The sequence below is a fragment of the Pinus tabuliformis genome, chromosome 3_1, assembly GCF_031772625.1.
Source record: "Pinus tabuliformis cultivar Carrire ecotype Pingquan chromosome 3_1, CPIR1, whole genome shotgun sequence".
In the NCBI taxonomy this organism is placed as follows: domain Eukaryota; kingdom Viridiplantae; phylum Streptophyta; class Pinopsida; order Pinales; family Pinaceae; genus Pinus; species Pinus tabuliformis.
The window spans coordinates 882,630,332-882,639,645 of record NC_142301.1 but is presented as its reverse complement, the minus strand read 5'-3'; positions in this window follow the sequence as shown (position 1 = coordinate 882,639,645).

Sequence of the window (9,314 nt, the reverse complement as noted above, 5' to 3'; positions counted from 1 at the left end):
ATACAGAGGGATGGCTTGGAGGATAGATTTAAGGAGAGGGTGTGACTCACAAGTTTTGGCACACAGAAATCCCAACTGGAGAGTTTTACCGATAGTTTTCTATAAATATATTTCTAGCAAGCTATTTGTAAGGGATTAGCCACTAAGGGGGCCCTAGGTATTTAGAGGCGAGGCGATCTACATAAAAGCCCAAAAGGTGAGTTAAGTAGTCTTGAACTAATTTTGGGGTATTGAAGAAGTAGAGATTAGATTTATCTTTATTTATAAGCATACCCGAGGCCGCTTTAAACTCCTATAGAATGTTGTCTAAGGCTAAATCTTCTTGGGCCGTAGGTTCTCCATAGAGAAGGTTGCCATCAACAAACTGTTCATGGGTCATTGAGAGCTATGTTTATGGAATTATGAGACCTTTTATCTGGTTGGTTATCACTGCCTCACATGGCAAGCGGCCCAAACCTTCGACAACTATGATGAACATGAAGGGGGAGATGGGGTCCCCTTGTATTAATACCCGAGAAGATCTGAAGTAGTAGTTGGAGCTCCATTCAGAATGATAGAGAAAAATGGGGTTGAATCAAAGATTTTGTCCAACAGATCTAGTATTTCGCAGAGCCAAATGCCTTAAGCACAATACAAAGGAACTGCCAACTCAGATGGTCATAAGCTTTAGAGAGGTCTAACTTCACCAAAATACTTGTTTATTTACTACTCTTAAGAGAGTGAATTACCTCATTACCATCCAGAATCTTGTGACCCTCCACGAAGCCTGATTGCTCTGGAGTGATAATGCGGTGCAAAATTGGTTTGAGTCTCCATACCAGGATCAAGGAAAGGATTTTATAAACAACATTACAAAGCACAATGGGATGAAACTCACTGGGACTGTTTGCCACATGCTTCTTGGGAATTAGGGTTAGGAATGTGGCATTCATCCCTAACTAGATATTCTTGTTGTAGTAAGATTATTCTACCAGATCAACAATTTCCTTGACCAAAAAGTGCCAAAAATCCTTAAAAAAATCTGAAGTGAACTTGTCTAGACTCGAGGATTTATTTGAAGGTAATTATTCCACCACTACTTCAACTTCTTCATATCCATCACATCAATGCTTCGTTTTGGTTTGTTGTGACTAGATGAGGGATGCATTTGGTAATTATGACAATTTCCTGCGATCGATCCTGATCCTCCTTTGAAAGAAGATTAGAAAAGTGGGAAATCAATTCTCTTTCCATATCTTGGTGATCATGTAATATTTATCCTTCTCATGAGATAAGGGATGTGATTTGGTTTTTCAGTCGATGATTGATCATAGACCCATGAAAAAATTTCGAGTTTCTCTCCCTTCTTTTAGCCACTGAACTCTGTATTTCTATAGCCAGAGCCTCTCCTCCTATTGTCGACGATCCTCTAGTTGTGTTACAATTCTACCTTCCTCCTTGGCAAGGGCCTTCTTCCTTCCTTCCTAGATGATTTGGTGCTAGATGAGTTCCATTCTCTCCTCTAGCTTCCTTTTCTCCACAAATATATTCCTGAAATCCTCTCTGTTCCAAGTTTTGATTCTTCCTTTGAGGGCCTTCAGTTTCCTCTGAAAGAGTTGCATCCTAGACCCCTCCTTTACCTATAGATCCTCGCACCATTCATGTAGCTTCTCAACAAAGCCTGGATGCCGCAGCCAAAAACTTTCAAACCAAAACTACCTATTTTTGGGGGGCATGAGTTAGATCTATATCCAGAAAAATCGGCTAATGGTTCGAACTTGTTAATGGAACAATGGTGGCCTCCATGAACATATCTATAAGCATTAGTTCCTCAAAGATGACTAATCTATCTAGTCAGCATGCCAGTTGATGTCGTCCACCTCTTCGATTGTTCCATGTATGAATTCCATTGTTTGTTCTTTTTTATCGTTTCATTGAAGGATTCAGAGATGGGATCCAATCGTTGAAGACCACCCCTTTTCTCCTTTAGGCCGTGGATCAAGTTGAAGTCACCCCCTACAATCCAGGCCTCATCAGTTAGAAAATATTTCAGGGAGAGAAGATCCTGAAGAAAGGAGTTTTTTTGTTGTGGGACCATTGGACCATAGACAATTGTCAAAGTATACCACGTTGTCGAACCAATAGAGTGGAACCCACCTGAAAGAGTATGGGGAGCACCTATCCAGTATTTGAAGATGATTTGTTTTGGGTCCCATAATACTGCAATTCCACTTGCAAAACCTTTTGCATCCAGGGCCATGGTCATGCTTCCTCTTCAATAGTACTTAATTGCCTTCAACAACTTATCAACCATCATCTTTGTTTCCTGAAGTATTACAATATTAGGTTTCACTTTCTTAATTTCATATTTTAGAGAGCGGAGTTTTCCTTTACTAATCAAGCCCCATATATTCCAAGAGACCAAATTCATTGCGAAAGATGGGGAGTATGGGGAAAATAGTTCGTTAGTGACCCCATTTTCCTTGAGTTTAACAAAAACTCACCAACTTCACTTATTTCCTCTTTTGGTATTTTCGACCCTTCTTGGCTTTCTCTGAAGTATGAAATTCCAATGGATGGGGGATTGGAGTTTGCCTTCCTTGTTAGGGTGCTGGGACTGGGGATCTCCCTCAGATCATGGCAAACGTGAACACCATTAGATGAAGAGGCTTACGAAGTGAATTAGTTGGATAAAAGTTATATCTTTCACATCTTCTTTGTTCCATAGATGGAAAAAATCCAAAATTGAGTGCTATTCAAATCCCAATCTATTATGCTTCTCTTATGTTTCTAATACCTTGCTTGTTTGAATCATAATTTCCTTCAACTTCCGATCCTCGAGTGTTTTCCTTTTCGGCATGGCTTTATTTTCCTAGATCAAGTTTGTCCTATCGATGTCCATTGCTTGTAGGGATAGCTGAGATGATTGATCTGTCGGTTATCCTTCTGTCTATAGGTTCCCTAGGATAGAAAATGGGTTCCCCTCCTTTTCTATTGCTTTTTAATTCTGCCAAGTGCCAGTTGCAGTTTGTTGAGGGCGTTGTTGACAATTCATTCTCCCACCCACCGTTTGGAACCTTTCTTTGCCTTTCTTGATCCAGTTAAGGCTTCCTCCATTATTGTGAGCGAAAAATCATGGAGAAGGTTCCCATATTGATGGCATCACTGAAATTTGAACAATACATGCTCATAGTCAAGCGGTTGTGTCAAGATTGTATCATGATATTCTAGATCTATTGATTCCAGGAGTGGTAGGGAAATATTCATATAAACACAGGTCCAAACATATGCAACATGTATCCTCTGCTTCATGATTTCAAAGCTATTTATGAAATCTCCAATCGAATTCCCAATCCCTTCTAAGATATCAAACTCCCAGAAATCCTCAAGAAGGGAGAAGAGACAAACCCAAACTAGGGCTGCTAAGAATTTCTCTTTCTCTCGGTTGTAACATTATTCCCAATTTCTAGGAATAAATCCACATTATTCATGAAATAAGGACCATTCTCTAACACTCGCTTCTTATCTTCTAGATATGCAAATATCACCATTAAGAAACCCTTAGCCCTAAAATGCAGTTCCACTGCTCTAATGGGATTCCATTTTCATTGGATCCATTGCATAATTTCCTGTTCCTTGGGCCAAATTCCCACGAACTTGCAAATCAGGGCATGATCTTTCATGTATTGCTGTGATTTATATAACCTATTACTGGGGATCCAAATTTGGGATTTTTAACTGCTTTTGGGAGGTAGTGATTCCTTCATTTGGCCTACCCTTACAGCCCCATAGTTGGGGAGTTCACTGCGCCTGAATTGTCACCTCCAAACCCAAATTAGTGGGTTGTTGCATTCTTCATTCCTTTGACAAAATCTCAAAAGGAGGAGTGCCTAGCCCTTCCATGCAGGGGGCCACTCATGAACCTCCCACTCGAATAACAACTTAGAAAAAAATCTACCTACTGCAAATGATTGTCTAATCCGCCCTCCCTAGTAGTTGAGGTGAAGATTGCGCCACTCTCTTGCTGAAGACGAATCACCACAAACCCTAATATAACTATAATTTATTTAGTTTAGTTTAATTTTATAACTTTTTTTTTTTTTTTTTAATTCTTAATCAATATATATTTTTATATTTTATATTATTAATTTTTAATTCACAATTTAGTTTGAATTATTGATTTTTTACTCTTTCATTTTTAGTTTGGTTGTATTCTTAATTTCATTAAACTTTAGTTAATATGATTATAATTTAAAATTTTAGTTTTTGTAATTTAATTTTAAATGTGGTTCAATTATTATTTTAGTTTTATTTTATTTTACTTTTAGTTTAACTTCATAATTTTATTTTGATTCTTAGCTATTATACTTTTATATTATTATTTTTATTTTGTAGTTTAGTTTGAATTAATGATTTTTTAATATTTTAATATTATTACTTTTTAGTTTATAGTTTAGTTTAAATGTGGTTTAGTTATTAATTTAGTTTAGTTTTAATTACTTTTAATTTTTGTTACTTTTAATTTTTAGTTTAGTTTAATTTCGTAACTTTACATTGATTTTTAGCTAATATATTTTTTGTATTATTAATTTCATCTAGTTTTAGCTAATACGATTATAATTTACTTCAATATAGTTTTGTTTTAGTTTTATTTGATTACAAGATGCCAAACACAACCCCCATGAAAATTGGCGAGTGCTCAGGGTGACCAAATTCTATGGGTGTCATGAGACACCTGTCAAGAACCTGAAATACAACACACAAACTTTTAATTCAATCAAATACTAACAAATTATTTTTTTAATTAAAATAAAATATACTTTAATGATTTATAAAGTTAAACATTCGAAGTTGTCATGGTCACTGCTAAACTAATAGTCGTTAATAAGCAAATCGATTACTAAAGTCCTGTCTAGGTAGGGACTAACAATTATCATAAACTATACATTGAAAACCCTCAATTAATTACCTATTTTTGAATTAGAAAATAAAAATAACTTAATTTAAATGTAAAAAAACATAATTTTTTTAGTATATATCTCATCAAAAGTAGAATGCATTAATCTTATTTGTTTTTTAAAGTAATTATATTCAAGTTCAACGAGATCACAATGCATCAATTAATGAAATAATCTCATGTTCCTGAAAGTTATAAAAGATAAGTTGATGGGAGAATATCCATGCACAACATATGTACTCATTCTCTTCGATTGTATATTTATACATGGTGAATAATGGAAAGAACTTAGTCAATGATTTTGTCTCTAGCCTCAATAAATTAAGTTTTTGTTTAAAAACCACAAATGAAGAACTTCAATTAAAATGTGCTTCATGCTTATCTTTTAATATGTGGAGTAATTGAAAAATAACGTAATCTAGGTAATATGCCGCTTTTTTGAAATGGTATTCATGTCTATGTCATGGAATATATATATAGGAAAGGACAATCATCAAACTAATATGTCACCACCAATGGGGAATTAATGACATGATGATCTTTTCATGTATGATGAAGTATTGATTTCATTTGAATAAGTAGTTCCTAATTTCTAATTAAGTTGTACCAGCAACCCATCTCACAATTGCGACCTTCTATTTCCCCTATTCCAATATTCTTTGGGATATTCTTTTTATATATGACCATTACTCTATTTTTACCATATGTTTCACTTGGGTGGGCATCAAGCTTTTTCCAAACATCCATTAGCAACCTCGATTATTGTTGACCTCGAATTGACTTTGCAATGATCTAGTATCTACCATGATTTTTATTGACCTTGAATTGATTTAATGAGGTATTTCTCAACCTCGTCCACACATAATCCCACTGACTCTCCATTGATGCTTATCCCTTTAGAGGTTCCTTTTAATTAACTCTCCATGGACAACATTCAAAAAATATTCTCTTACTTATCCATGAACAATTTAGGAAAAAAAATTCACAGTCCTTAAATAACATAACCATTCAATCCACTTCAAAATAACCTTCCCCTACTTTGGAGGTATTTTAGTGTAATGCCATTAATCTATCATTATATTTAGGAACATTCTAGGTGTTTAAGTAGGGTCAAGTACAATAGTGCCATATTACGAGTTTAAATTAATATTCAACATTATACTTGAGACTATATTTAATTTGTTGAGGATCCACTGATAATATATTTATCAAAATATATGTTGTCATGGAATTCCATAACTATATCTACATTTCTTTATTACAAATGATAGAGGGTCTATGTGACAATTATTAGAGCGTGAAATCACACCCATATTATCATAGATATATAGTTGAAATGACATTGGTGCATTTATATGGCTTAATCTTCCTACATGCAACTATGGATAATTAGGTCCTTTTTAAGGATATCGGTGAGTATTCATCTTTAGATAAACATGTAGGATGTATTCTAATATAGTTGTGGTTTTCTTTAGTGTGTACATAATTCCATATGTTTAGGTATAATTGATATTATTGGTTGTTTATGGTTATACCTATGGACAAAAAATTGGTGTTATTTAATGATAATTAGGTCATTTTTTAGAAATTAATGCATATTTGTCTTTGGATAAACATGTAGGATTTATCCTAACTCGGTTCTAATTTTCATCCATGTATATGAATCCTTATTATGCCGATAGGTATTTTCTTTGTGGGGCTGGGGTGAGCAATCCTTACTATGCAGATAGGAATTTTCTTTGTGGGGTTGGGGTGAGTAAACATTATTCACCCTAGTCAATAGGCATCCTTCATTTTCGTCTTCCTCACTGCAATCAAAATTAAACACATGGAAATGTTGAGGACGACAGTTTCAATAGTGACATTGGGCCCCAATCCAAATAGTTCTCCAACGTCTATTCCCTATCCGATTGTTGAATTCTCATTTTTCCTAGACGACTTCCTCATATCATCCAAGATGAAGTGCTCACACGTGCTCAACATGTTCTTGTACTTGCTCAACACTTTGACGCTCTCAGTTTTTTGGGATCCAGATTCAGTTTGGCTTCAACTTGATCTAAGAATAGTAGGCCCACTTGGATGGGTGATCTAGAGTAATTGGTTCCTATTGGAGATTCCAGACTACTGGAAGACATCCACCAAACTCTTTTCTCTTTTCTATGTTCTTGGAGATGAGCCCCAGAACGTCTTTAAAGAAGGTGGAAGGTAAGGCCAACCTCTCTTCCAGGTCTTTAGCCACACAGAGAACGATGCATTCAGTGAAGTAACAATTATTGCAAAAACAACTTAAAAGTAATGGCATCTCTCAACACGAAACCAAAGGATAGGTGTTTTACAAATAGATCATATATATGACTCTGGAATGAAACCACATGCAATGGAATCATAAAATCATGTGCAAGAACAATGTGGTGTTCCCCTATATGTATCAACAAGAAGCATCATTGATGTTTTTCATTGTTCTCTTTCCCACTTACCCCTCCTCTTCCAGTGCTAAATTGATTAAGGGGAGCTCGTACATGCCTACTGCATAGGGCTAAGCAATTCTATTTGTGTATAACCTATTATTTCGAAGGAAAATATTACATGGTCAGTCATTGATTTGAGTGATGCATATGCATGGGTTAACATTGTAAAATCACGAAAAGGAGGTGGGCATTTGATCATACTAATGATAAGATTAAAAATAAACCTTTAAATAGAGCGAAAATTGTGACGAAACTACCTTTGAAACTACAAAATTTAGCAAACTGAAACTTGAAGCCAAAGCACTGCACCCTGTATGAGATTTTACAAAACTACACTTCAAACTCGTGAGATTTTCAGAATTTCACTCTTGCAGCTTTAGAAATTTGTACATTTTTTTAACAAATTAATTAATTCTCTACAAAGTTGGGAAGATTATCTCGAAATGGAAGCATTTTATTTAGTATTCAGCTTGAGTTCAAGCATGTGCAAGTGCCCATTCAAAATGTGAGTCAAATCAGGATTCTCTAACAATTTTTTCCCAAATTTTCACTTTTGTCTTAAATTGGCACCTTTTTGCTAGCAATTGCACAAATGGTTAGCTCATAAGAGTCAGTAACCCTTTGAAAAAGCATGATTCCATCCCAAAATCCAAACCACATGGCCATAAACTTCTCCAATGTCCAATCCCTATCCGGTTGTTGAACGTCAATTCAGCCTAAACGAATTCCTCATATCATCGAAAATTAGAATATAAATACCTTTCTGATCAATGCTATCACATATGATTACAAGCATGAAATTAGATGTAGAACTTCTTACGCAAGTGCTTGAATTTCTCCTTGAGCTTCGTCATATGCTCAATGTTGTTGATTTTCAAATAGTAATTGTGGTAACTGCTTTGATCAACCACATTGGGAGAAGTGGAGGTGCTGATAGCAAGGCTTGTTGTCGGGCCATCTGCTCTCTAAGCCTTCCTGACTGCCTTTAAATCCATAACCAAACTTTCAGGCATGCTTTCTTGTTGCATAAGGAACGGTGAGCTTTCTGTAACAAAGAGCTTCATGTGATGCAATAGGCACGTTTGCTTCCTTCAAAGAATAAAGGGACATAGTATAGGTTATATAACGCGAGCTCTAGCTATTGTTGTGATGCTAATAGGACAAGAAGAAGTTAGCATGCAAGCACATGGCCCCCAAACTTCCTTGTGATGAAAGGATTTATCACCCTCTTTGGACCATGGGAGTAATGACAACAAGATGAACTGAGTTATAGTTGTGCATTTGTTCGAAGAGACAACTAGGTAGAATGTAATGCATGTGCCTCGAGAATCATGGTGAAAGATGGACATGCCGTTCCATAGGAGACCATAGGAAAGAAATAATGAAAATATGGTTAGAATTCATGACGTAAGGGAACACATTAATTGAGAGATAGGAGGATATTGGGAGGATGTGTATGATGTTCGTTTGAACACATTAATTGAGAGATAGGAGGATACTGGGAGGATGTGTATGATGTTCGTTTGCTCGCTTAAGCATTGGTTCCCCGTCAAGTTATCAACATATTTTTCTGTAATGTTTTTTAAATTTGTTTTTTAAAAGTGACTTGTGATTCCTTATTTAGCAATAAAATTATGAACGAGAAGGGTGATTAACATCAAACAGTTCGTTCATGCTATACACAACAAAAGAATATTCATAGTTAATAAATGAAATTGTGGAGTGTGTACGATACAATAATAAGGGTAGCATTTATGGTTATCTCCTTGGCTTGAACCTCATGTAGAAACTCATAAAGCTTACACAATAAAGAGGCATTAAACGTCAAACAATATCAATATCAATGTAGGATGTATTCTAATATAGTTGTGGTTTTCTTTAGTGTGTACATAATTCCATATGTTTAGGTA